At 38.4% G+C, this 27,995-nt stretch overlaps 1 long non-coding RNA gene across 1 annotated transcript in view; it reads right to left on the reverse strand.

Annotated features, from left to right (window-relative positions):
- LOC148188862 (uncharacterized) overlaps nt 1-27,995 on the reverse strand; it is a 181,375-nt gene that overhangs the window by 92,103 nt on the left and 61,277 nt on the right. Inside the window, exon 3 of the long non-coding RNA XR_015777126.1 lies at nt 3,124-3,291. This is a non-coding gene — a long non-coding RNA (uncharacterized LOC148188862). The remainder of the gene's footprint in view (nt 1-3,123; nt 3,292-27,995) is intronic.

The following is a 27,995-nucleotide window of genomic DNA, read 5'->3' on the forward strand; positions in this document are numbered from 1 at the left end:
ATTGCTTGTCGCGCAGTCGGCAGGAAGGGATACAAATAAACTAACTTGTTAAGGTTTTGGACTTGCAGTTGTTGTTGCTTTAAGTGTTTGTAAAAGTTTTGATCCAGCTGGAGGAGCTCTAGATGTTTGTGTGAGAGGCTGAAAACATGCTGCAAAAATGCTTTTTTTTCTCCTCTCACTGCGGGGTGACGTTTAAGCTGAAATATTTGATCAGCCTGTAGAAAATACGAGTTTGAGCAGAAAAGCGGAAAGCATTCCACCTGCCTGAACCACTCACCGTGAATGTACGTAATTATTCTTCATGCCTCGAGCTCCCGGTGGTTTTAAACCCCATAAGCCCCCGGGGTCTCCCCCACACTAAAGTTAGTCTTTGATAACCGCTAATGACTGCCACGGTGAATTCTTCAACCATAATATTATTTGAACCCAAGCTGATTAGAAACATGTGCCTGAGTGTTTGAGTGTCAAAACGATTTATGGGTCTCTCACTTGATGACCTTTCCACTCACTGTATACACTCGTGTCTTACATCACTCCGGCGGACTCCCCGCTGAGAGCTCGCCTAGATTTTCTACAACATGCTCTGAAGCACAGCTCAGTTACTTCCTGCATGGCCTGCTTGCTCAGTTGTTTTGGTTTAGAGGTGTGCAACAAGAGTGTGTGCATATAAATTTAAGAATTTATTACATAACACGGAAGGGAAACGTGCAATGAAACGTCAATAATCCTCCCTGCTAATCCACTTAAAAGAACTTCTTTGGCGAAGAAAACATGGAGATTCATTCTATTAACGCCCAGAACTTCCACATATTATTGTAAATATACTGGTCATTAAACCTCCTTGTATGTTAAATATAATACTGTGTACGAGGGACATGAAGAATCCTGGTCTGTACAATTATTATCTTAATTAAGGTAAAAATTTCAGATTGATTACCTCCAAAGGTCTTATTAGATTTCTTGACTAAATTGCGAGCGATCCGGTCCTGTAAAAATTAATCACAGGGTATTATTGTTCGCTGCCCAGAGTGGAAACACCACAGCCTGCTGGATAATCAGGATGAAATGCTGCAATCTGTTTCATTAAATGCCATCAAACGCTCTCTGTTCAAACCATTAGTGCACATTTATATTTAGCAGGGGGTGACTGTTTATAGATCAGCTTTCTGTCAGTGGTGAGCTGTGTCAGTATTAAAGGGCAAGTCATTTTTTTAACTTAAGGATTTCTTCAATTGAGGAGGGAAAAGAAGAGTGACACAAACATGCTAATTAACAGGACACGACAAAAATTTGTACTGAAATGTCAAATTTCAACAACAATCTTTTCTAAGACGACAGCAACAGTATATTCTGACCACTAGCAGTGATATGGACTACAGAGTAATAAATAAGTGGGTCTCCACTCTGTATCTTTCACATGCACAAAGACACACACACAGAAGTGTGTGCATACACATGCCTGCAGTTGGTTTTATGCATTGAAATAATAATAATGAGCCAACAATTAAGTATGTCTGTCAGACCTGCAGAACACACTCAATAGGATTTGGTTAGCAACACTGAATGTAAACTATGATATATGTTTTGTAAAAAGAGGTCCACAGAGCATATCTGAATGAAAAACAACAAGAAGAAAGTTTTTCACAGTAAAGTTGAAAAAATGAAAATAAAAAAATAACCCAAAATATAACTGAAAGCTGAAAGTATGATAAGGTAGAAAAGTTTACTCTGTAGAGTGCAGATCTCTGATCTGACTGAGGCAATTCTAGACAAAGCAGGCAAATGCTAAGTTTCTGAAATGCCTCTAAGATTTGACGTTTCGCGGCGGATGGAAGATAACCAGGTGGCAGCTGAAACACGGTGCAGCCGCATTCAGGGGAACTCCTTTACAATCAAGATGGTGGCAAAGATAACAAAAACAGGGACTGATTCATGTCGTATTGTGCCTAACTTAAGTGAATCATAACAAATTAAGTATGGAATTAACCTGAAGATGCTCCGGTTCAAAATCATGTCTGTTTTTAAACCAAGACGAAAGCCAAAAAGTGTCACGCAAAAGTATGACTTAATGTTTTTAGCCAAGCCAATTTCAAAGAAACTTGCGCCCCCCCACCAGTCAGAGAAATGAGAATTTGGTAGTCAATGATGGTATTAAACAGTCAATCAAACAGGTCTTTCAACAAATGTGAATCACTGCAACCATGAAAGGTCCTTGAGCATACAGTCATACAACTGCACACAAAATATTAGGCTGATTGGTCCAGTAGTTTGCCAGATTGGCTGCGAACAAGACATTTACACACACACATGCACATGACTAAACAAATTACCCCCTACAGGCTGCTGGTGGCATATGAAATGTACAAGAATTTGCTCTGTTGAGATGAAATTCAATGACTCAACCAAATAATTATACTAATACTCACGAACCTGTGGTATACAGATACATGTTGTGTTTGACATTTAAGCGTTTATCTTACTGTTTCATGTCAATCTTGTTGTATTAATAATTTACAGGAAGAAAGACATGGAATTCAAAAACGCTGCTGAGCAGGAGAACAGCTACAGCACGTTTTACAATCTACTTTTAAAAAACAAAAAACTGGAGAAAAGCAATAATTGAAGCAACAGATTTTGAATTGTAGCTTTTGTCATTAACAATCCCAGTTCCTCAAGACTACTTTCATAAGGCAACAACAAAGGCATATTTCTGAAATGAGATTGTTTGGAGTGGTCAGCAGATGGAAGAAAAACAGTGATTGCGGTCTTTATGTTTGAAGTTATCTGGCTCAAACATATTGCCAGCTGAACCGCAGGGAGACATGGACGTAAACCAGAACCATGTGCATATTGTGAAGCCGGATGTTTGAAGTGGCAAAGACCTCTCGCACTCGCTCTTAGCGCCTGACCTTTACTGCAGCCCACCAACTGCTCCATGCGGACCCAGTTACTCTCTGCGTTTATAGAGATAATCACCTCACAAACATGTGTCCGGCCCTCCACACACGCTCTCACCAGTGGCACACACATGTGATAAATGATAGGGCTCATTTCACTTTATTAGCCCACCAAGAGACTGGGGGGACATTTCCTTATTCTTGTGTTTACTGTGGTTTTTCTTACCTCAGATTGGCTGATGGGGTGTTATTGTGGGATCGGGGGGAGGGAGGCCGCCGTGCTCTTCATGCTGGTTTCCTTACAGTCCTCTCTTATTGATGAGAGCCTCTAAACAGCTGCCTTAGCAGGAGGGGAATAGAGTTCGGCGATGCCCCAGCAACTCTCAACGGCGTTCTATCAGGAAAAAGACACGAGGCAAATGGAGATAGAAGAAAGGCATTAAAACTAAAAATAGAGTGGCATTTTTCTCCCAAAGTGAGGAAAAATTAGGTTTCAGCTCTGCATGCAACACAATGCAGTGACAATGCAAAAATACTGACACATATTGAAAGAAAATAAGTTGTTATTCAGTCACGTTTGATAACAGGTGAACATTCAGCTGTATGTTGATGTGAGGAGTTATTTCGGAGGGGCTGGCAGAAGTCAGAGCCTGTAACAGCACAATGGCAGCTCTGCGCAGAGATGTCCCTTTGTTTGTTTAAAGGGCAGGAGAATCGATGGCCCCGTTTTTTGAGGCATGGCTCTGACCTCTCGTGGTGGCACCTGTATCAATCACGAGGCCGACTTCGTTCTCTGCCTCGCTGCTCGTCACATTTGTCTCTCGTGCTCGCCACCGTGGACAGAGGCTGTCTATCTACTCTCAAATGCCAGTCCGCACTTCATGCCAGCTGTCAGCCGACACCGAGCAATGCATAAACAGCTTTAAAAATGTGACGAGAACAACTCTCGAGGAGAAATCTATTGAAGGAAGAAATTGATTTTTTGGAGAAAGATTTAAGGGTTTGCTGTGAGGCCAGCGCAGGAAAAATGAGAGGCCGGACCTCTCTTTGTTGAATTAATATGAAGTCATTTAATAATATTCTGACAGCGCTTTTCGCTGAAATCTAAAGGATCTCACAAGGTAAATTTATTCTGATGTGCTATTGTTTGGTGTTGTTTCTGTTATCTTGGAAAATGCAGGCTGCGATTCATTGATTGTACAGAATGAAAATACAATTTACACAAGAACGCACTTGTTTTTTATTGATCTGCAGGTCTTAATGAGGAAGGAACACCTGCATATTATCCAGCTGACAGATGTTTGTACAAATGCTCCAGTCTGCTTAACTTGATCATACTCCAAAGAGTTGTTTTTTTGACACATTGACTTGAATAACAATCACATTAAATAATGCATAAAATTATAACAAGGTTCCTACAGCTCAAGGCAAGTTATAATTAAGACTTTATAAGATTATTTAATGCCGCTTGGAATGAAATTTAAGGACATTTTTGGCCAAAATTGCAGAAAAAATTAACCAATATATTCTGGAGTCTGGGAATATTGAACATAATAGTTCTCCTACTCTTTCATTCTAGATGTGTGATTAGTGTTTTGTAAGATTCCCCTGCCTTTATTCCCATTTTGCCAAGTTTGAAATACTTTTTGCATAACATACACTTAGTTTTGAAAGCATTATCTTACACTGGTTCCAACCATCCCAGGAAATGTTGCTTTTTTGACTCATCTTTTTCCTGTCGTGCAGGGTACCGCGACAGCTAGCTAACAATCAGTGGATCCTCTGCTCTGATTTTCCCAGCTGGAAACAAAATAATGTTGCAAAATACAAGTGTTATTGGTTCCACTTTCCCGATCTGCATGACATTAACATAAGAGACATTTGGTGATTTATTTTTGTCTTTTTAAATAATAGATGTTACCAATTATTTTAGAATTTACAAAGCAACAAAAATGAGACATTTTGATACAAAATTAATAGGGCTGTCTCAGAATTATGCCAGTCAAAATGGATTTGGCTGTGCAATACAAATATTCAACATTTTGTTTTGTTTTGTTTTCCATATATAGTTTTAAAGTTTGAACGGGGGTCAGCGTAATTCAGTGTGACAGCGGCATTCATGTGATATAGTTAACAAGCTAACAGCGCTCATGATGGGTCACAAATGTGCAATAACATTTTTTGCCAACACTGAATATTAATAAAAAGCCAGAGACTGCAGCGTATTAAGTTGCTGTTTTAAGTAAGCCTTACAGATGAAAAATAGCCTCCTGGCTAATTAATTTGCACTGTCCCTTTTTAACTGAACTAGACCTAAACCTTTTACCTGAAGCTCCCTATGTAGATATAAAAGGCTCATTCTAAGGTAATGCAAACACAACGATTCTTGTTTTCAGTTGATTATACATTAAAGAAAACATACTTATTATATTATAATTAATTTCTGTCGATGCATCCCCCTAAACCTACACACTGAGACTTTTTAAGGAGCCCTGTATAATGTAGCTGAACAGAAAGTTTCTTTGGAAGGGACAAGAGCTGCAGACAAACCAACTGTACATGTAAATGAACACATCAAAGTTCCCCCAAACTTTTTCACCTCACTTTCAGGCCGCAGACGATTTAAAGCCTGTTGAATATGCATTACCATATGTAAGCGCCAGTTTCACAGGCTCACAAGAAACAAAGTCACACCAGACAAAATCGTCCGGGGGGCATTTTGATGGAACTGCATGCTAACTTGTGGCAGTAACAACTACTCTCTGTTTTGATGGATTGGACCCCAGTTAATCTGTATGTATGGCCGATGCTTATGAGGCCACATTGTAATCACCCAGCCAGTTCTGGGCGATCCAGGACTCCTGTCTCTGGTTGAAAGAGAGGGATGATTCCCATTATAGAGTAATTAGTCTTGTTGTCACCGCCGGACCTTGACAGTGAATCCACTTGCCGGGGCTCTAAAGGGATTTGGGTGTTTGCGACTGCTGAATCCCAATCAGTATCTCCGTTACTTGCCAAGGACGACGCCCTCAACTTAAACTTGCTCGAGAACAGCAGCGCAGACGTCATGGCTGTCAGCTGTAACGAGTACTGTGAGCCAAAAGTTTCTCCTATAGTGTCATTTTATTCTCCCTCTTGTAACTTTCTTGGCACAGCAGTACTGCAGTATTCTACTGCGAGAACTGTTGGCTGATTAACGCTTAAAGTTTACAGCAGGTTGATAAAAGTGGTCATTTAAACAGTTTTAATTTAGTTTGTCTCATTATTATGAGCCACAGTTGGATGACAGGATGCATCTGCTTTCATATATTACAGGTAGGAAATGAATGTGCGCTCTATATGGTCCATCAGTTATGATTGCCTCAATATGTTTGACTGAATCTTAATTATGACAGGCAGGGATGCAGATATAATGAAGCACTTTTTTTTCTCTGCCATTTGACTTAAAAGACACAGTGAGATTAAAGTTCCCTTTCTGTGCCCATGCCTTAAATGTTGTGCCACTGCATTTAATGTAAAAGTAATTGTATGTCAATCTTTTTTTTGTTAAATGTAAAACATTAATAGACATAGGCACAGACTTACATATATTCAGTTAAAGGTTATTTAGAACCACCAGATAACCCCCCTCTCACATCATATAAAACTAAAATTGACCTTGCCAGCTTTGTAAAAGCAAATGAAGCAACATTATGTGCACTGAGGTTGGCGTCTCAATATATCTCATCAGTTTTTCTGCATCCTTATCTAACAGCGTAGGTGTGGATGGAGGCGACCAATCCTCCGCTACAGTTCCAAATATCTGTGGTTCTCCAAAGAGTCCAAACTTCGCTAAATCAAATTGACTTTCAAGCAAAAAGAAACAGCATCAGCTGTATTGGCCGAAGTGTTTTTAGGCATAAAATTGACTCTCATTGATTTTTGACAAAGTGCTAAGAGCAAATGTACCAGGAGATACACAGAGACATAAAGCTGAACAAAATAAGCAACCAGAGCATATGTATAGGCAGGTATGAAATGCAACTGATAAAAATAGATGCATATCTGTAAGCAACAAACTGACATACCATGTCAATACACAGGTCAACTGTAACTTAACTAACATAAACACAACGTTGGTTACTGAACTTGATACTTTTAATCATTTTACCAAAATAAGTTGGTACTATTAAGTACTAGTTCATGTGTGTGTAGCCTTTGTGTGTGTGAGCAAGAGAAAGAAAGTGAGAGAGAGACAGCGGCTGAGCTCAGGGCAGACAAGTGTTGACAATCGGAGCAGAGGGAAAGGTTGTTGTTGGCAGCGAAGTTGTGTAGTGTTTAAATGTACAGTGTAGGTTAGAGTTTGCCCAAACACTACAGCTTCTATATATCAGGAAGTTCCTGTGTCTTGCTTCCAAACTGCTGGGCAAAAGTGCTTAGAGACTGTGATGCTCTAAGCTCTGTATTGTCGTAGAACAAATTGCCTTGAAGCGCAGAAAAATGCTTCAGGTCATGTTTACACCAGTGAGTGGCATTTGGGACAAAAGTGTACATGTACCTGTTGCAAAAAGCTGCTTGGAAAAAATGAGAATGTATCAGTTATGAGACATGCAAGAAAAAAACACCTTTGATATACTTGTAGTCCAGACACAGAAGGCAATGGTGAGCCAGAAGTGTTCACATGTGGTTACATTTAAGACCGGTATACACTGTGCGATTTTGGGCTTGCTCAGATGAAAGATAACCATTGCGACAGAAAGATGACGATATCTTTGGTTGTGGCTCTAAAACGGTGGTCATACATCGCACAGTGAGAAAGGTGCAACGATGGCTATTGTCACAGTTATGCCATAAAAGATAGCCTGGGAAAATTATTTGACAGTGTCAAAAATTTGGGATGAGAATCTCACTGTGTGACTGCTGTTATGACCTGCGTCCACTAACCAGCCTTTTTGTTCATGCGTGCTGACATTGATGGACGTTGGTAGTAGCCTTCGATTCAGAAGGTGATCTCATCACAGTCTGTACACATCAAACTTGATTTTGTACCCAAGTTTATTAAGATCCATGTCACAGAGTGTAGCTTGCACTGAACTTAAAAGACCTAGACCTTTAGGCCTTTGGCAAAGGCTACAGAAGCTACCAACTACTATTTCAATGTATTTGATATAAAATGTAAACTTATATAGCTTTATTTTCTGGCCACTTGGTGGCAGCAAGAACAAGATGAAAAGACAACACTGACATATTTAACTTGATACAATGAACTTGTTAGCAGACAGCCACTTATTTACTCATAAAGCAGTTACTGAGCAACGTTATAATTCATTTGGAGTCGTGTCTGTGTCCACCTGGGGAATGTTAGCCCAATATACAGTACACTCTCCGTTTTTAATTTTCACTAACTCCCGAGGGAAATATCTTTCTCTTTAGCTGATGGATGCTCCATTATGTTAACTAACTAGTCACTAACTGAGTCTGTGTGTTGTTTGGTGCTGTGCAGGTTCTAGGTTTTAGGAGGTTTTTTTTTTCTTTTTTTACTGGGAACAGCAGCAAGGAGAGTGGTGAGAGTAAACCAAAGTTCAAAGTTGCAGGATGGGTGGCAGAAACTTCCTTTAAAGCTCTGTAAAGTCAAAGGGAGGTGCAGATATGGGTTACAGATGCAACGCTACAAGCAACTGTTTTCACACTGTCTCATTGTTTTTAAATTTATTTCTAAAAATATTGCTCGTCTGCTTTAAAATATTTATATATATCTAAGTCATCTCTGTCAATTCTGGAAAAACAGATTAAAACAGTCTTGCAAAGGTGACTGTAGCTCTGAGACAGAAGACAATATTTTCTCTTAGAATGAGCTGTGAAAAGGCTGAAGCTCATCCCTCAATCTCCAGGGATCAAATCAGTCCGAGACCTTTGTCTTTTTCTTCTAAACTCTCCCGTCTCTTTCTTCTGTCTGTCAAGTGATGAGCAAATGCCAAAAACTGACTCCTTTGTTTCACTACTGTAGATGTATAATTCATATAAAACTTTACTTTTCTTTCAACAACTGTCCAAGTCTTATAAAAAAAGCTTGAAATAAAATCTTGATTAAATGATGCAGTTGCTTCAAAGTGAAGTGAAATTCCTTAAATCATCCCAAGTGTCCATATGTTTGCCCTTCTTTAAAGTTTTATCTTCTTGTAGTTATTTGTACTGTGTCAGTACATCTCGGAAGTTGTAGAATATCAGAGACTTGATTATTTTCACAGATCTTATTGAAGACTCTAGCTCTTGCCTGTAAATGGCTGTAATTGTCACATTTAAGGTGTAGAGTTATATTTGAGATTATGCCTCTCTGAGGATGAAGTCAATTTCCCTACAGGGACGTCACAGAGTGGAGATAAGGATTTTTGCAGCGGGAATACTTTACAGCTAATGTACTGTAGGTTCCTGTTTCACCTCTGTAATTCTTGTATTGATTTCAACTTAATTATTCCTCTCCTATGAGACAAAATCCATCTGGTGCTTAATGAGAGCGCTTCATGTGCAAATGGGCTCCGAGACATCCCTGTGAGTAATGATTTCATCTACCAGCTCTAAATGTATGTAGACAGGTTTCCAAAGATGTTATCACAGGGTGGAAAACTAACCAGAATTAGCGAGAGCTTATGCTAAAAACAACATGAGATGTTTTGTGCAAAAACGCAGCACAAAATACAAAAGTCATTGATTTTATTAAGTCATGATGTTAATTACCCCATGAAGAAAACATATGTAGCATTTAGCATTCTGGTCAGAGCCCTGACCGTATTTGACTGCTGGATAGTTCAGCACAGACTCACACTGTTATCGAATATTTCAAATGTTTGTCAAGCCCAAAACTTAATGTAAATAGACAGCAGAAGAAGCCTGGCTTCTCTGGAGTTGTATTGATTAAGCTTATTTTTGCTCCACTAAACTCAACCCTCCCCTCTTTAACTCTGGTCAGTGATGTACAGCCCTGAGTTGGTGGCTGTGCAATCATTGGCAACTGTTGGAGCCAAGTTCACACAATAATAACTGTTTGTAAAACATCTTATGGGCACTGATTAACTGGCCAAACCAATTAGTCAGTCGGCCTCTAGTTACGGACTGTTATTGAGGTGGCTCCACACGTTCAGACATCTTTTATCCTCTTTCTCCTCATATCCTTGGTGGCACCAATTCTGACATTGTAACATGTAATATTCAATAACATTACTCCTAAATTTTAAGGTTTGTATGTCATACAGATTCGTCTGCTCCTAAAACAATCTGAGCCTCTCTTTCGGCTGTCCAAAACTGCCATTTGACTACGACTGGCTAGTTAGCCAGCAAGCTTGCTAATTCCAACATGCTGACCAATGGCGCATTTATGTCGTCTCTCACTCTGACCAATGTTGCAATTTCGTCACTCACTCGGACCAATGTCGCAATTTCATTACTCGCTCAGACCAATGTTGCAATTTCATCACTCACTCTGACCAACGCTAGAATTTCATCACTCACTCTGACCAATGGTGTAATTACGTCGTCAAGCACATGGACCAGCTGTGCAACTTCGTCACTCACTCACTAAAACAGCAGGAATTTCATACACCATAATGTTTCTGTTAATGTTAATGTTACATGTGCAATGTGCAATGTGCTTTTGACTTCCTCTGGGTTTAGAACACAGAAAAACTGTAAGAACAGACTTTGTGTAGTCTGACTTAACATTATCAATGCTCCTGGCTGCCATTTCTCACTGTAATCCCCAGGAATGCACGATACAGGTTTGCAGACTTATGCAGGGTTGCATAATATGTTATTAATTTCACTACAGAAGAGACTTGACGATCATTAAAATTAGGTGGAGAAAAAATGGGATATATCAATGTCAGCATCAGTTATCAGCCAAATGAGTTGTTATATATAATCATATCTGCAAAAACATCTGATATCATGCAACCCTAATTATCCAAAGTGTTATGTTTGCTAGACAGAGCTGACAGATATCTATCAAAATGTATCAAACAAGTTTTGAAAATGCATAATGCAAATTTAGGTCTCAACTGTAATTTGACTTTGTTTCCAGCCAGTTGCTTAATATCTAAATACTTGATATATATAACCTTTATTTAACCAGATAAAAACCCATTGAGATCAGGATCTCTTTCACATGGGTGACCTGGCCAATATAGAGGGTGTCATTGTAAACGGGAAGCCTTGTTGGGTATTACTCTTGTTTTGACATGAGATTGAATCCAGGGGACAAAGTGAGATGCTCTAACAGGATCTGAAATATACCTGAGAGACATGATAATAATACTGCTGTCTTCACGCCTGCCTGACAGTAACGATCTGTGTGCTCTGTGGAGGAAGGTGAGTGATGAAGTCATGAGGCTCCAGTCGAAACAGAGCTTTTCATAATTATTCTGTCAGTAAATGTAAACAAATACTTCAAAAGGCTTTGTTTAGCATATGTGACAGAGCAGTGCAGCAGGATGCACCACATCAGAGCAGCAGCATGCAGTAGTAACTGTAACTGAATGGCAGCACAGCATAAAAAGCCTCCTTTGAGCTAATGTATTGTATTTCAACATATCACTCATTGTCGCAGCAGTTCTTTCTGCTGAAGCTGCTCGTACTGTACGAGGCATGGCGGCCTTGAGGTGACAGAAAGTGCTGAGTTACTTTTCCCGGCTTTCATTATGTTTACTTGATCCTCGTCAAAAAAATCCAGCGGCATAGAAAAAAAAGTCCAGCTTTTGACAGGTATTTCAAGGCCACATCGACAAGCTCGGATTTATGACTCTCCTTAAGCATCTTAATGTCTCCAAAAGACAAAATAACTTCAAGATAATAAACCGATGAAGCCAGCTGGATGTCACTGATCAATACAGATTGTTAAAACAAGTTGAAATCATTGTGTGGGGGTCATTGATTCCCAATAGGTGCAGGGCTCACTACAGTTGCTCCTGCATGTAGCCCTCACTTCTCTCTCTAATTGTCTCTCTAGATGCTACTTAATAAGCATAGCCATTTGTCTTTTTAAATTAGTTTGGAAGTGCGTGTAGAAAAATAACACAAAAACATAAGCACGTCACGCCAGAGGCTATCCGCAATAACACATCAACATGCCCATCAATAGTTTATTGGCAAACTGTAATGTCCTCATAGATCATTGACTTCACTGGTGTGATACAGCTGATGAAGACTGACAGTGTCTCAACACATCAATAGTTTTTTTTACTGCCTGTCAGCTCCAGTCAATGGAATAACGAAAGTGGGAAGAAATATTGTGGAGTGAATGTGATGTGAAAGTCGCATTAACGCTGAAGCTGCCGGTCGGTAAAAAACTTTCATGTCTCCAAAATGTCAACTTTTTTAAAAAAGGCACTAAGATCCTTTTTGAGTTTGTTCAATGAAGCTTTGAAATTGTTTCATCAGCTTGAGATCAAATCGTTTTCTCAGCCCGCAGAGAACAAAGTGCAGAAATCATTCGACCCAAGTGACAACACTGGAGTTACACAGTTGTCACATACAAGAGCATGTAATATCTTTAAAGCGTGTTTTGAGAATAAATGGTCTGCATTATGAATTCTGTTTTTAAAATTTTGTAAGAGATGTACTTAAAGAAAAGGTTTAACATTTTGAGAGAAACGCTTATTTAATTCTCTAGAGAGTTAAACAAGAAGATTGACGTCACTCTTCTACAGTATGTGCATTAAATATGGAGCTGGAAGCAGTTTATCTTAAGCTTAAGCAACTTGATGCAGTGATTCTCTTTAAATTTTACTTATTGAGGTACATCTAAATATTTCAGTAATGGCTCCCACCTGGAAAACACTTCCTTTGTATGGGTGAGTGTGTGTGTGTGAGTGTGTGGGGTGTGTGTGAGTGTGTGTGTGTGTGTGGGGTGTGTGGTGGGGGGGGCACACTGCCTGCCTGAGCAGCACTGGTCAGGCGTGTGTCAGCTACCTGTCAGCTGCAGTACATCTAGAGAATCAGAGGCCTGTCAATATTTTCCTCATGATATAAACTGTGCGTTCAATGTCTTCATTTGTCACAGACATGAGGAAATACAAATACAATGTTGAAAATGAAATTGCAAGATGTTGCATTAGCCAATATATAAGTTACAACCAACTGTGGTTATTTCTAGGGCAATTGTTTGAAACTATGCAATACTGATGGAAGAAGCCCATATGCCTTTTTGCCCCTGGTAACCATGGTAACCACTGTAAACTGTTACTTGCAATGGTTTGGTTAAACAAATTAAACAAGACTTTCTGCTTTCTTAAATGATCTGTCAAGTACTGGCGCTCTAACAGTGAGATACTGAGGTTACCTCTGTAATTTAAGCTAATCAAGCTTTCATTGCAAACTCACTGGTTTGCCTCATAAATAATTGCCATTTAATGCTTACCAAATGTGTCATTCCCCTGTTACCTCCACACTTGAGTGCCATGCATCACACACTTGCTAATAAAAAGCTTCAGAGCTTTTAAAAGGTTTTGGAGTAAAACAAAGAAGGCCTTTGATTTTTTGACAGAATTTTTAACCAAAGCAGCTGCTCGCCTTTTGGTTGGAAAGGCAGGGAAAACCCTGTGCTGTACAACAAGGGAGACATGTAGACATGTTTCTACTACTAAATGAGCACCAGCACGAACACACACACACACACACACACACACACACACACACACACACACACGATAAAAGTACTCATTTACATCCAATAATTTTGTCCATTAACAGATGAGAATTTGCTGAGCAGTAATGAATGATTTAACACTTAAACCTGATACAACTGAGGTACGAGGTCTTTTTAAAAAGACGAGGAAGCAGCTCTGTCACATATACAGTGTTTGAAATATGCTCTGTATGTTGACATGTTACAAATTAACAAGGCAAAATCCAATTAAAATAACAGCAGAAGCAAGAGAGGATTTACCAGATCATTTTTCTTTCCCACTCAAACATTTCTGCAGTTTTCTGCCTTTTAGTCGTCCTCTCTCCTTCAAAGCAGCTGCTTCCTTCTATCGTTAATTGTGTCCCACGTGTCTCACCGAGTCGTCTCTCTCTTGATCTCAGTGTGTTTCTGTGCATTGTTTGTCTAATGCTTCTTTCAATTATTGATGGTTCCTCTGGATTTTAATCTTTTGTATATTAAAAGTCAATTCACAGGGAACATAAATTCATTAAACACACACAGCTTTTAATTTCTCCACTTCACAAAGAGGAGCAGGGAGCACAGGTAAAGCTGTTTTCCCAGAGTGAAGTATATATACAAAAGCAATACTCTATTATCTTAAGATTAATGTGCAACAGCTGCTCCAGAATACTGCACAAACTGAGCACAATATGAAAGCATAAAATAACCTTCCAGCTTCATCTGTGATTTTAGTTCTGATGTGTAGCTGTATACCATATTTCTGAAGACACTGGAACAGCCTGTTGGCTCTTTATTAATAAAACAAAATTCACCTGATCACAGCTTTTTCATCTTTAATAAGAGAGAAGAAGAGGGACATGCTGCCACAGTGGAAGATAAAAGACAAAGAAGAAAATAGGCCTCATCGCAGCAGGAGGCACAGGGAAGTTCCTTACGGGGTAATAGTGGAAAATATCACGAGATGGTTCTCCAAAATTTTCAATACACAACAGTTTGTATTCATGGATTTAATTATAGCTTAATGAATTCTCAATTTTTTTAAGTGCCAACCTTGGTGCTTGCACAACATAAGATGATTCAACCTGCAGCCAGTTTATGGAGACTCTTACTGTACAGTTGTTGTTCCATGGAGACGCCCAATGACCGCTTGTTTTTTTCTAGGGAAAACTGATGGACGAACAGGAAACAGGGGCGTGTTGTGTCGTTGGCAGGACACATGAGGGTAAAATAAAAGAACTGGACAAACTGATCTCAAAGACACCAAAGCAGGAACCGCTTGACATCAAAGATAATGTTAAAATCCAAACACAATGGTCTCACTGATAACCACAATCTATGATCACAACACAAACATGAATGATCACCTCACCACTAAAAGCAAAATGACTGAAACCTGCTAAGACTCGCTCTTCAACAACATTGATATAAAAACACTAGAGTTTCAGTTGGAAAACATACACCTAATTAATTGTGCATTAAGCATAAATCAATATGGTAAAAAAAGCTGGTTATTTGTGAAGGCAGTTTTCTTGCTCTAAGGTATGTTTGACCTTATTGTTTATTAGGGCTATACCCGAATCCAAATTATGCCAGTTAAATCAGATTTGTGTCTCTTCCTCTGTGCTGCTGCATCTCGTCCGCTGCAGCCTGTACCAAAGAGTAGCCTGACTGTCAAGAGCACTCACTCTGCAGCAAAGTCTGAGGACCAAAATGTCCCCAAAAGCACCAACTACTTAATTTGAAGCTATCTCAATCAACTCTATCTAAATGTGCAAATAAAAGTTGACCAAGAAAACCAAGTTTTCAAAGACGAGTGGACATAAAAATATGCATTCATTTTTCCCCAATCCAGCAAAAAGCCCATGTGTCTGATTTGCACAGAGACAGTTGCCGTTAAACGCCACTATGACACAAAGCACAGACATTTCAAACAGCTATACAGGGTTGAGGACAACAAAACTTCGACAGTTAAAGTCTTCCACTGAATCAACAAACAAGTTGTTTGTGAGATTCATGACGGAAAGACAGAGCTACTGAGGCCTCTTTCTCAGTTGCCTGGCTGCTGGGAAAAAAACGGACCTTTGGCCTTAAATAGAAATAAATTCCAGAGCTTTAGATATTAAGTTTGAGAACCCCTGGTCTAGTCGAGCCACACCTTGCACCAGAAATTAAGCATATAAGATATTGGCTTTTGGGCACAGCAATGCTTTAAGCTAAATGCTAGCGCTAACATGCTGACATGCTTCTCTTTAGTAGGTATAAGGTTTACCATTTTAACCATCATCATTTAGCATGTAAGCATGCTAAAACTTGCTAATTATCACTAAAAAGCACAAAGCACAGCTGAGGCTGATGGGAGTGTCATTAATTTTTGCAGATATTAAAACTGTGTTTATAATCAATTAATCATATTAGGTTTTAAATTAAAATGATTTAAGTCAAGATAGTTTTATCATTTCTTGATTTTAGATATTACACTGCATTTCTTCAGGCATATTAAAAGACTCTGACGTATTTCATGATTTGTCCTCACACTAACAGACAAGACAATACTTCAAACAGCTGCACAATATCAGCAAAAATAAAACATTAATTCAACGAATAACAGACAGTTTATTAAGTCTCTCACATGTCCTGTTATTTTATTTTGAGACAAAATTAAATATGACATTTCTGCAATATTTGAGGTTTACACACTTAATAGGATTTGTGACCTTTGAGGTCATCTCTTGATCTACACCAGGAAATTGGTTACCTGTTAGACTGAAGACAAATCAGTGTGTCATGCATCATAAAAAATCCATTATACACATAGTAAGTCTGTGATGTGTTTCATCCAGTCAAACTGTGTCAGTTTCGTAATCTGAGATATATAATATAGTAGATATGTTTGTGTTTTTTCAGCTATCTTCTCATCAGAGGTTTAGAAGCTTTATCTACTTGTACTAGGATAATTCTGGACAGAGTCTGGCTTGCTGGAGCTCAGTGATAAAAAACCCAACATCCTGACAGATGATATTTTAGTGTGTGGACTGTAAATTACACCTCTTGAAATGGTTTGCCCTTATTGTATTCCTTAAAGAACCACACTCTGAAATAAAGTCAAAACCACAAGAACAAAAACTGTGACGTTGCACATCTGTGCTTCTTTTGTCGAAATAGTTAAAGAGCACAAAAGCCAAGATCACTACGTGCTTTCACTGGGTTTTAGAGGGATGTGCGAGGTTATATTACCATTGTCAAGGTCAGCGGTTTGAAACGCGACAAAGTGCATTATGCACACCTCCATTTGGCCCTCTCCCGTGAGATCTGTGAAAATAAAATTACCCAACGTCTCAGATTGTGGCATTCATCAAAAAGCACTTGTGCAGGCATTTATTCAAGTATTTACTCTCGGATGCCATTTCCGAAAGGTCAAAAAGGGATTTTTTTTTTTGTCTCTGTGGATGTGTTTAGGTGTCTCTTTTCTCTCAGTGATGATGAGAGCACAAACCTTGCTGTGATAGAGGGCAAAGTAGAGTTCAATTTTTCAGCTACAGCACACGGATGGACATTTTCTCTCGGCGGTGTTCGCCTCCGTTTAGCTTATCATTCATGTTGAGCTGTTTTAGATAAAGGCATAAATCTCACAGCGGTACGGTGGCAACAAAACGAAATGGGAAGGTCACAAGAAAAGTCTTTTAATGTTTAATGCACCCCTGACATTCCCTTTGTTAAGCTGTTTTTGACAGCTTTGAAAAGACTCCAATCTATAAACATTCCCAATTCAAAAATACACATTTCATTTTTTAAATTTATGTTTTTTAACTTCAAGGTCACTTTGGGTCTATAAAACAGGGATGATGTTGAGAATTGTGAGTGGATTTCACTCCCAGAAAAAGAAACTTCAGTCAAACCATTTAACATTTGACACTTGTCTTCCGTCTGTGATAATGTCTAAATGGATTCTAATTTCAGGCAACTATCTTTTCACTCATTCATTTTCCGTAACTGCTTGTCCTCGTAGGGGTTGCGGGGGGGCTGGAGCCAATCCCACAACTCCCTAACATAAGTCCTAGCTAAGCCCCTAATATCTTAAAATCCAAGACATATTCTAAAATGCTGGAAAAATCCTAAAGTCCTAGAAATGTCCTAAAGTCCTACAAAGGTCCATAAATAGTAGAAATGCCCTTAAATACTTGAAATGCCCTAAATTCCTGTAAACTTCCTAAAACTTCCTAGAAATGTCCTAAAATCCTAGAAATGTTCTAAAATCATAGAAGGGTACTAAAATCCTTCAAACATCCTAAAATCTGAGAAACATCCTAAAATCCTAGAAATGTCCTAAAATCCGAGAAACATCCTAAAACCCTAGAAACGTCCTAAGATCCTATAGTTTCTTAAATCTGAGAAATGTCCTTAAATCCTAGAAATCTCCCAAAATCCTTCAAACGTCCTAAAATCTGAGAAACATCCTAAAATCCTACAGGTTCTAAAATTTGAGAAATGTCCTAAAATCCTAGAAATGTCCCAAAATTCAAGAAACATCCTTAAATTCAACCCTTAAATCCAAGAAATGTCCTAAAATCCTAGGAACATCCTAAAATCAATTTGCTGCAACTGGCCCCTGGCCTCCGAGTAAAGCGGGTTGAGCATCCCTGCTGTGGACCAAACCAGCACATTTTAATAAAGCTTATTTGTGTTTTTTTTTCCATCAGTTTGGGAGTGGACAGTCACCAGCACTATTGGGTTCTTAATAGATTTAACCCAGTTTCTCATTCAACACAGGCTGATGTTCACAGGTTGTGGACACATGCCGGGTGTCTTGTGGTGCCTGTTTGGCAGTGAAAGATCACATTTTATTCTTCCACCTCCAGGAAAAGACACATACTTTCCAGCTTCCCACTTTTCACCATGGTGACAATGTGGTTAAATGTGGCCTCTGTGCAGTTCCCTTGCTTATATAAGAGGGACTTGCTGTTTCAGATATAAAGACCAAACCTCACCGAATCATTTTTGCACGTCACATCTGTTATTGTAAATTGAGGTAGAGCACAAAAGGAAAATATGGTGGTGATGCAATTTCAAGAGAGTCGTTCTTGGCAGGAATACTGTTTCTTCATGCCTGGAGTTAGTTCCAATCATTACAGGATGTTTAGCCTGGTACACTCACAACAAGAGATTTTTATTTATTTATTTACTTTCATAGGCATAACAGTCAGATTTTGGGAAGACTAGAAATAATTCATCTTAAAATTAATTTCTTGTAGACATGTGCGCAATGTCAATAGGCAAGAGAAAAGAGAATTCCTGCATAAACACATTTTTACAGGTTTTTACCTGATGCAGATCAAACGACCTAAAGGTTTTATTCATAAATGAAGTCGATTGCAAGTAAAAGGCTAGTGTGTAGGAATTCTCCTCACTAGCTTTAAATACTGTTTAGCTCAACACATTTGTAAGCAGTGTCTATACTCTTCAATTGATTTTCATTTGCAGTCATTTTCTATTTGCTGCTACAGTTTATAGTAAACATTCACACTGTACCTTTTTCACTGCCAACATTTTTCAGTTATTATCTGCATGTGGCATTTACACGTAAATTATAGTCTAGGTAACCAAAACTAAAATAAAAATATTACAACCAGCATGAGATAATACACAAGACAAGACAAACATTCCTTCACTGTATGAATGTTATTCTAATCCTGCAAAGACATGAAACTCTAGCCTTGTTTCTACTAAACATAAGATATTTAACTGAGTAGTTCAACATCAACAAAACATACTGCAGTAGATGGCAAAGTTATTTTTCTGTTAATATGTGATTGCACCGACAGAACTTGACTGGGCAGACAACAACATCAAAAGTCATAAGATGCAGTATGAACACTGAAATGTTATAGTGTTATAGCAACCTAACAAACAACCTAATACTGACTGCTTTCAAAGGACAGTGAATTCATTATCTGTTCATGAGGCATGATTTAAAAATGAATCTGTTGAGCAAAAAAGTCAGAGTCAAAATGAAAACTGGTAACTATTAACTAATAGGACTTTGTAAGAGTTAGAACCTGTCCTAAGAGCCAAAGTCATTATACAGACATGACTGGTAACCCTGATTTTATTTTTCAGTAGTTCTTTGTACAATATGTATGCTATGTTTTTATACTTTTTTCAAATATTGGTTTTCATGCCTTGTGTTTTTATTTAATTGTATTTTTCTTGACTTGGAAAATGCAACTGTGATTATACTTTAACTATGAAAATATGTCTCAAAGGGGAACTATTATGCTTTCCCATTTTTTTAATCTTAAATAAAGTGTTACAATGAAGGTGTTAATGTGAAATGTGACAAATGTTTCAAATAATAAAGTAAACGAATGCAAACCATGCAAAAATCCGAGGTTTCAGACTGTTCTTCCAATATCATCAGTATGATGTCATAGTGTGACAGATTTGTTTGTAGGGTTATCCTCTCCCTCTCCCACTCTTACTGTGACTGTTTACATTAGTCTTCACTGTTAAAGGAAGCTACATGATCACATCAAAGAAACATGTAATATAGGTAGCAGATGTTGCTACTTTATTCCTGATTTTGGGACATATTCCTTTTTGGTTATGTTTCTTACTTAAAAGTGTCGGTACTCTCTGTTAGTCATTGCTCTGGTTGAAATGACGGTGCAGACACGAGATATGGAAAGCCTGTAAACGTAGCCCAACCAGAGCAGATACAGCTTTTTTAAGAGGGGGTCTTAAAGAGTTAGAGACGCTATATAACAGAGCATTTCAGACAGTTGGTGAATACAGGTATTCCAGCAAAGACAGTATGAGGGAAATAAAGTGTTTTTTTGGGCATTGAAGCATGTAAAAATGTTAATTTCTTTTTTTCAAATCTGCCTCAAGATTCACCTCTAGACTCACTTTTCTATCTTAACTTGCCACTAAAGAATCCAAATAAGTTAATGAACAGTTTCCATTTTAGTGAATGAAATTTGTCAAATAATTTGTTTTCCAAAACAGGAAAAATAAGAGTTGAAAGGGCAAAAGAGTTACATCACAACTAACTGCCTCAGTTGGGGCGACCACTCACCAGGTAGAGTGTGTGCCCCATATGGCTGAGGCCTCTGCAGCGGCCCGGGTTCGAGTCCGGCCTGTGGCCCTTTGCTGCATGTCATTCCCCCTTCTCTCTCCCATCTTTTCATGTCTATCGAGAACTGTCCTGTCAATAAAGGGAAAATGCCCCCCTCCCACCCACACACACACACACACACAAAAAATCTTTAAAAACAAACAAACAAAAAACAACTAACTGCCTCAGTTTCCACAGTAGTTATTATTTTTTACTCAAACATCCTTAGGTTATTTAAGACAGGAATACTAATTCTAAAAACCCACAGGCTTTTCATTTTGTTGGACTAAAAGTTCTCAGTTAGCTCTAAATGAGTTTCGCTCAGCTTTTTAAAGCATTTTGATTTCTGCAGCCTGGAGTGCTCAACAAGGACGTGCTGCAGCAGGGCTATTATTTCCGTCGCCACTAACACGGACCTGGAAATTAACAATACCAAAAACTCACATCACCACTCATTTTTTGCTCCTTTCCATCTCCCAGACTCTCCAACTGTCAGTCTTTCATTGTCGACCTCTTCCTATAATAACAAGCTGAGCCATTTAATTATCTGAAGTTGAATGATCGGAGTATCTAAAGTGTGCTTTCTAATTGTACAACAGACTTTTTATTATAAATGTCATTTGCCAAAGATCCAAATGCCATTTTCCGGTGGGTGTATGTGAAATTGCTTCCCCTTTATTTTTCATTGAAAGTCTCCCCAAAGGAGCAGATTCATCCATTTTGGGGGCCTGAATAGATGCACTGCTATTAAGGCTGAAGCAGGTATTCATGTGCATGACACAAAAGTTCACCCTCATCACACAGAACAGAAAAGATGAGCCCACACAGAGTGCCATTCATCCTCTGCTTTCTTTAAAGGTTAGACTTGAGAGATAAGATGTGTGTGGATTAGTTATTATTGTACTAATGTGTGACAGTATTTATCTTCTCTCTCAGACTAGAGGATAGCAAAATAATTTAAAAAAAAAACTTTGGAAACTATGCTTAAAGTTATAATCTTGAAGAATTTTAATAGCAATAGCCAATCATGTTTACAGTGAAGCATGCATGTAATCAAGCTTGTTTTTAATTGAACCTTCACCTTTCATCTTTTACATCTCGGTCCCTACAGTTGTATCAGAACTGTGATAGGTTTTTAATTTTTCAGTGCTGTTCTTCCTAATATGAGGTGGCTTTTATTTTGAAGAAGTCACAGGATACACAGTGTATTTTTCAGACAGGTTAGCACTGACCCCAAGTGTTCATCCATCCTTCTACATGACCTACTGTGAAAAACTACTCACTCCATCCAGAGCATGAAATACAGATTGAAGTTGGAATTGTTTTCTAAAACAGCGGTGATCATGGACACTCTAGACAATTATTGTGCCGCAGAAGATGCACCACAGCACGCATCAGAAGCTAATAAAAACACACTTCTTGTCTATTTTTGACAGTGCCAAAACGTGTTGCAAACAGCAGATTTTCCTGCTGAAATAAAAAAAAAAAACTACCCTCTGAGTGGGCCCCAGAAGAATGTGATGGGTGAAAATGTTTGTGGTTAAATGCTAGAAAATTATGACATTTAATGGTGGATACTGTTCAGTAAGGCTGCTTAGCACTTGGAGAAATTGGAGAAATCCAAGCTGAATGTGAATGCTGTACAAAGATTATCTCGAGTGTGGACTGCCCAACAGTGTCGCAGAACTGACTTCCTCTCAGTGAAACATTCGTCATCTTATCCCACTAATTGGAGAAAATGAGAAGGAGGGGAAAATGTTTTCAGATTAAATTGTTCATTTGCGGGGAACAGAGAGAAAGTGATTGTGCGAAATTGCTTATTTTAGTTGAGTAAACCATGACATCTCATTCTCATTATGTCTTTATACTGTATGCTGGAGAGGAATAAAATAACTGTCAAGAAGATGTTCTCGTCACACACGTCAGTTCTCCTCCACTGCGGTGGGGAGCAGAGTGTATCAGTGAGTCTGGGGAGAGTGAATAAGATATAATGGGGCTGGAAGTTCTGCTCAGAATAAACCTAAACTGGAAATTTATTTTAAGTGTACCTCTCACGTCAGGATTATTTATGAGGCATAGACTCTGTTTACAAACTACTGATGGAGCACACTGTACCAAAACTAAGAGACACCACAAACATGACATACTGCTGCTCCGTGTGAGCCTGCATTGGTCCATTTAACTCATATAGTATGAGATATAGGACCAGGCAGAAATAATGTCAACATAATTGATTTGGAAAAAAAGTTAATTGTGAAATTGAAATTGTGAAAAGTTAATTGGCAATTTCCATCTGACATAATTGGTATAGTTTTTGAACTGATAGTATAGCTGTATAGCCCTGGAGATTGAATTCTAGTGTTTTTAAAATTTTCATGTAATATCTGTGTGGCGCAACTAGTTAATTTTAAGGAAAAGTTTGACATTTTGGGAAATGCACTTATTTGCTTAATTGCTGAAGGTTACAGATTAATACCGCTCTTATGCCTGTGCCATAAATACAAAGCAACAGCAAGCAGCTAGCAGCTAACATAGTTTATTACAAAGACTAGAGCAGAAGAAAAACAGCAAGCCTGGCTCTGTTTGAGGGAAACAAAATCAGCCTACAAAAACCATTAAAACTCACTATTAATCAGTCACATTGTTTGTTTAGTCTGAACAAAAACTCAATATGATCTTAATCCTATTCATCAAATTTTGATGCTTGAGAGGAAGCCCCAGCATTATTATAATGTCCCATCTTTTTGTGTTGTGTCGTGAAGCAGAGGGGGCTGCAATAATTCAACAGGTCAACTTTCGTTATTATGAAGGGGTTTGGGGATGAGTTTCTTATAAAAGCTCTGTACCAGAAATTTACTGTATTTCACAATAAAGTGGGTTTTTTCACAAACTCGACATGTTCACGAGTCACTTGCGGTCAACGTCCCACTTCCAGACCTTGACCCACCAGTTGGGAACCACTGATTTAGGCATCAGAAATACTTGGTTAAGTTCAGAAAAAGATCATGGTTGATGTTAATTACTAATAATTAGTTACTAATAACACACATGACTAATGACTGATGTGACATAATAGTTCAACATTGACTTTTAGTTTCACACAGGACATGAACACCCGTCTCCTGGGTCAAAGTCCCGTGCTTGTTGGACATATCCATCCTTCCATCCCCCTTAAATGGGTTTTTTTTTTTTTTTTGTGCTCTTTATACAACGCCTGATGCTGTGAATGTCTATTTATGGCACAAATGGGTAAATTTGTTAAAATTAACAAATTCATCCACCACCCCGACCTCTTTACTTTCCACCTCTCTCTTATATTCACAATGTAATTAAATCAAGGGAGGTGGCATGCTCTAATTCATAGGATACTGGAATGGGAGTTTGTATCCTATCACAGGCCTTCAATATATGGTATGTGTCTTTTTTTTTCTTTTTGCTGTATCCATTCACCCTATTTCAATCTCTGTTTTAGGTGCCTAACTTTAGCATACCTCACCTATAGTCTATTTGGCACGACTAAAATTGTTTCATAACCATACCACAGTTGCCAAGTGCAAATACTGCAGAAAGAAGTAACTTAAAAAACATTGTTACTGAACATAAATCAGATATCAACATTCCTGTCTAGCAGTGGGAAGCAGCAGTGGGTCGAGTATAGCATCAAAAACAGGAATCTAGTTCAAAGAAGCTTTAGTCTAATATAAGCAAGACAACGAGCATCATGGTTGTTATTAAAATTAAATAGTGTGTTGCAATAATGGATTTGACACAGTAAAAGCTTTACTAAAAAAAACACAATGAGTTTCTATGAGTGGACAATAAGTCCTGTTTAGTCAAGTGAGTCAGGAGCATTAAACTTAAGTATGTTGTGACGTTTGCTACGAGTAGAATCCTGAATGGGCAGAAAACACTGAATATATAGTTAAACAAATAGCTGTGATCTGGTGGTAAAACCAGTCTAATGAGGATCTACTGTTGAATTAAAATACAAGACTGCATGACAAATTTGACTCTGACTGAGGGTCCTCTTACAGAATTCTAAAATGGTCGCAGTGCAAATTTACCAATCTGGGTGACTCACAACGCCTGAGACTGCTCTCTTATTTAAGGAAGATGGAAATGATGGTGAAGTTATATTTGGCAGGCGGGGCCCTTTTCTCAGTGCTTCAGCATGGCGATACATATGGATGCATAATTATTAAGACGCCTTTACTAAAAACTGCCATGAAAAAGGAGCTGGTAACACAACATGATGTACTTAATAAAAAGGAGTAAAAGTGTCAAAGATTCATGCATTGTCTGGATGGAAATAAATAATTGGAGACTTTCTTACGTGCTGCAGATGTCCAGAATACTTAATTTTGTGTGGGAACACTGGGTGTACCATAGAAAACAGGATGCAGACTGTATGCAAAGCAGGTTTGGTGCATGAAATTGAACACTTTGCAGCTACTACATTCGATTCTCACAAGATACATTGGCAATCAACGCGTAACAGTTGAGACACCCCTGCAATATCAATCTTGATTTGCACAAGATGTGTCCTCTAGCTTCTAAATTGTGCCCCGACTGGACCTGTTTGATAGAGTGCATATTGTGTTAGCAACAACTAGGCAGGTGGATTTGTTTCTCACCTTCTCCACTTAATGGCATGTGAAGTAAGCTGATTCAATTCCCAGTGCCCACACCTCGCTGAGTACACCCACAGAAGGACAGTGCTAAAAGATTTATTGGACAAGAGCGTGTATGTGAAAGTTTGCCAGTGGCTTGATGTAAAACATTTAAGGCAAACTGGCAGAAAATATACACAGGGTGAAAGAAGAGAATGGAGCTTTCGTATTGTTGGTTAAAATGTTGAAAAAAATCAAAAGTTAGGTCTTTAAAGACATTTTTTTTTTAAATGGCGTGGCATCTCAGTTCTTACAAATTAACGTCAGTATAACTTATCAACACTGATTATCAGCTGGTGTGATTAATTAAATACATTTGGATTTTTTTCGCAGCTAAAGAAACTGTGAACACAAACATGTCATGCATGTCTGTCAGGTGTTGCATGTCATTTACCAGCCTGTTTATGGACTGAATATCCATCACTTCTGGTTATCTCTGCAACCGAAGGTTAAGTTCTTACGATTTGAAAAAATATGCAGAGGTATGGATCCGAAAAGAGAATAACCTATGATGCTGTTTACTCCAATTACTGATAATGGACCTTAAGAGGCATTTAAAAGTCATTTATAGCCTCCCCACTCCATACAAATCAGGAGAGTCAGAGGAATGACAGCAGCGTCGAAAATGTGCTCTGTGATGATTAACAGTCCTCCTGATTCAAGCCGATGTCTATGCCACTGTGTTGAACTCTCGGTTGCCATGTCTCATTATCCCCACCCTGCTAATGGAAAGAGGAGACAAATAATTCATCTGCCCTGATGGTGACATGGAGCATAACAGGTCTCCTCGGGGGGAGAGTGAACAGCTTGTCAGTCAGAGGATGGAGGGAGGATGGGAAAATAAGATACCCCAAGCGACAGTCAAACACGGGTTTAGCTCAAACTGCTGTGTGCGGTTCGTCTTATTAAGATTCAGACTAATCAATATCATCTGCATTTCTCACCTCCCAGTCTCAAAGTCACATTTCCATTAAAAAATAATAGAAAAAGAAAACCACAGTAATTTAAAGGTTATCTTCAAGCTGTATTTGGCTTGTTAGGTGTCAACTACCAACATATAACTTGTTTGATGTGTTTGACTTTTATCTGAATTCAGTATATCTTGTATATAGCTCTAATCTTAATGCTTTGTGGGCTTCAGAGGAAAAACAGCTGTTACCTGGGCAGCAGCTAATGGTGAAACAAATAAATAATAAACTGGATGGAGATGCAGCAGCTGTCAAATTGGCTGAGGTACAGAAAGAGAGGGGGAATAATTGGAGAAAAATTGAGCAATTAGGAGTTTAAACTTACTAACCAATCACACTTCCTGTCCAAACTATGCATTTAGAGACTGTATTAAATGCTGTTCTTGTAAATTAAACTTCTGTATGTTTGGATTTATGTGCTTGCACATTATTTACCATATTTGACCGAGAAGCTGCACTGGAGATTGGAATAATCTTACAGGCTCAGTTAAAACTGTAAGTATATCTTGTACTGAAGCTGGTGCTGCAACCCAAACAAGTGCAGAGTTCACGGACTTGCTTTCTGAAAAAACTGCAGACTCTTTGGATCAAAACAGCACAAAAATGAACACAAAAACACAAAACTGTATTTTACTTTCCCTAACAGTGTCAGATTCACAGAAATTTTATTTTAAAGTCTTAAGTTTTCAAAGTTCACTGCTGTCAAATGTCACCATTAAGAAGTATTCACCATTTAACTTCAAGAGAAAGGCAAGAGAAATGTTGCTACCTCCAGATTTAAAATCTTAACTTTTGTGTCAATGCATGAAGGAGATGAAAAAGAGACTTCAACTCAACTTCAAGACTTTACATATTATATATATTTTCTTGAATGCTTTATTCACAAAAGATGTTGCTCATGTTACAATATAAAGGTGATGAAGGTCTTGAATCCCCATCAAGAGATTCATTTTGCAATAATGACCCACATGATCTAGCTTATTACACAGCTACTTACTACAGAAATCAACAATTTCATATAAATTATTGTATTTTGTAAAGAAAGAAAGAAAGAAAGAAAGAAAGAAAGAAAGAAAGAAAGAAAGAAACAGCTTTAGCAGGGAATTAATTTTTCTTAATACATTGCACAGCTGTTGTCATGCATATACAGTAGACAGATTTAACAAATTTAAAGAACTTAATGTGTGCACTGTACAACTGTATTATCTAGGAAAAGTACTGGATCAGGACTTGGTAACGGTAACATTAAATGAGTCAGATCTGAATCAGGGGCAAAAAACTTAATGATGACGACCCTGATTGTTGAATAGCTGAGCAACACCCAGACATTCATTAAATAATAGTTTACTACTGTAAATATACAACCACATGACCCAGGCTCCAAACTGGGGTCACAAGATGACTACTAACAAGAGTCCTTGAGATTTGGTTTAAAGCTTCTGTAATCACATCTGAGCATTTAAAGTTAAAGTGAGTCAGTTAGGTATGCTCGAAAATAAGACGTGTTGTCCCACCAACAGGGGTTTACAAAGCTGTTCAGCTGATCCAGGTGTAATTTATCTTGTACCAGTTATCTGTCGAATAGGCTCCTCATACTTAAAAAACACAAAGTCGTGACACACAAAAGAGCAGTGCAGTTATACCAGAGAAAAGCAAATGCAATCCATCAGCTGTGTAATCAGCTGTGAACAGTAAATAGTTAGCTATGATTCT

This window comes from Plectropomus leopardus, chromosome 8, assembly GCF_026936395.1.
Source record: "Plectropomus leopardus strain MGB_pleo_1.0 chromosome 8, ASM2693639v1, whole genome shotgun sequence".
Lineage (NCBI taxonomy): Eukaryota > Metazoa > Chordata > Actinopteri > Perciformes > Serranidae > Plectropomus > Plectropomus leopardus.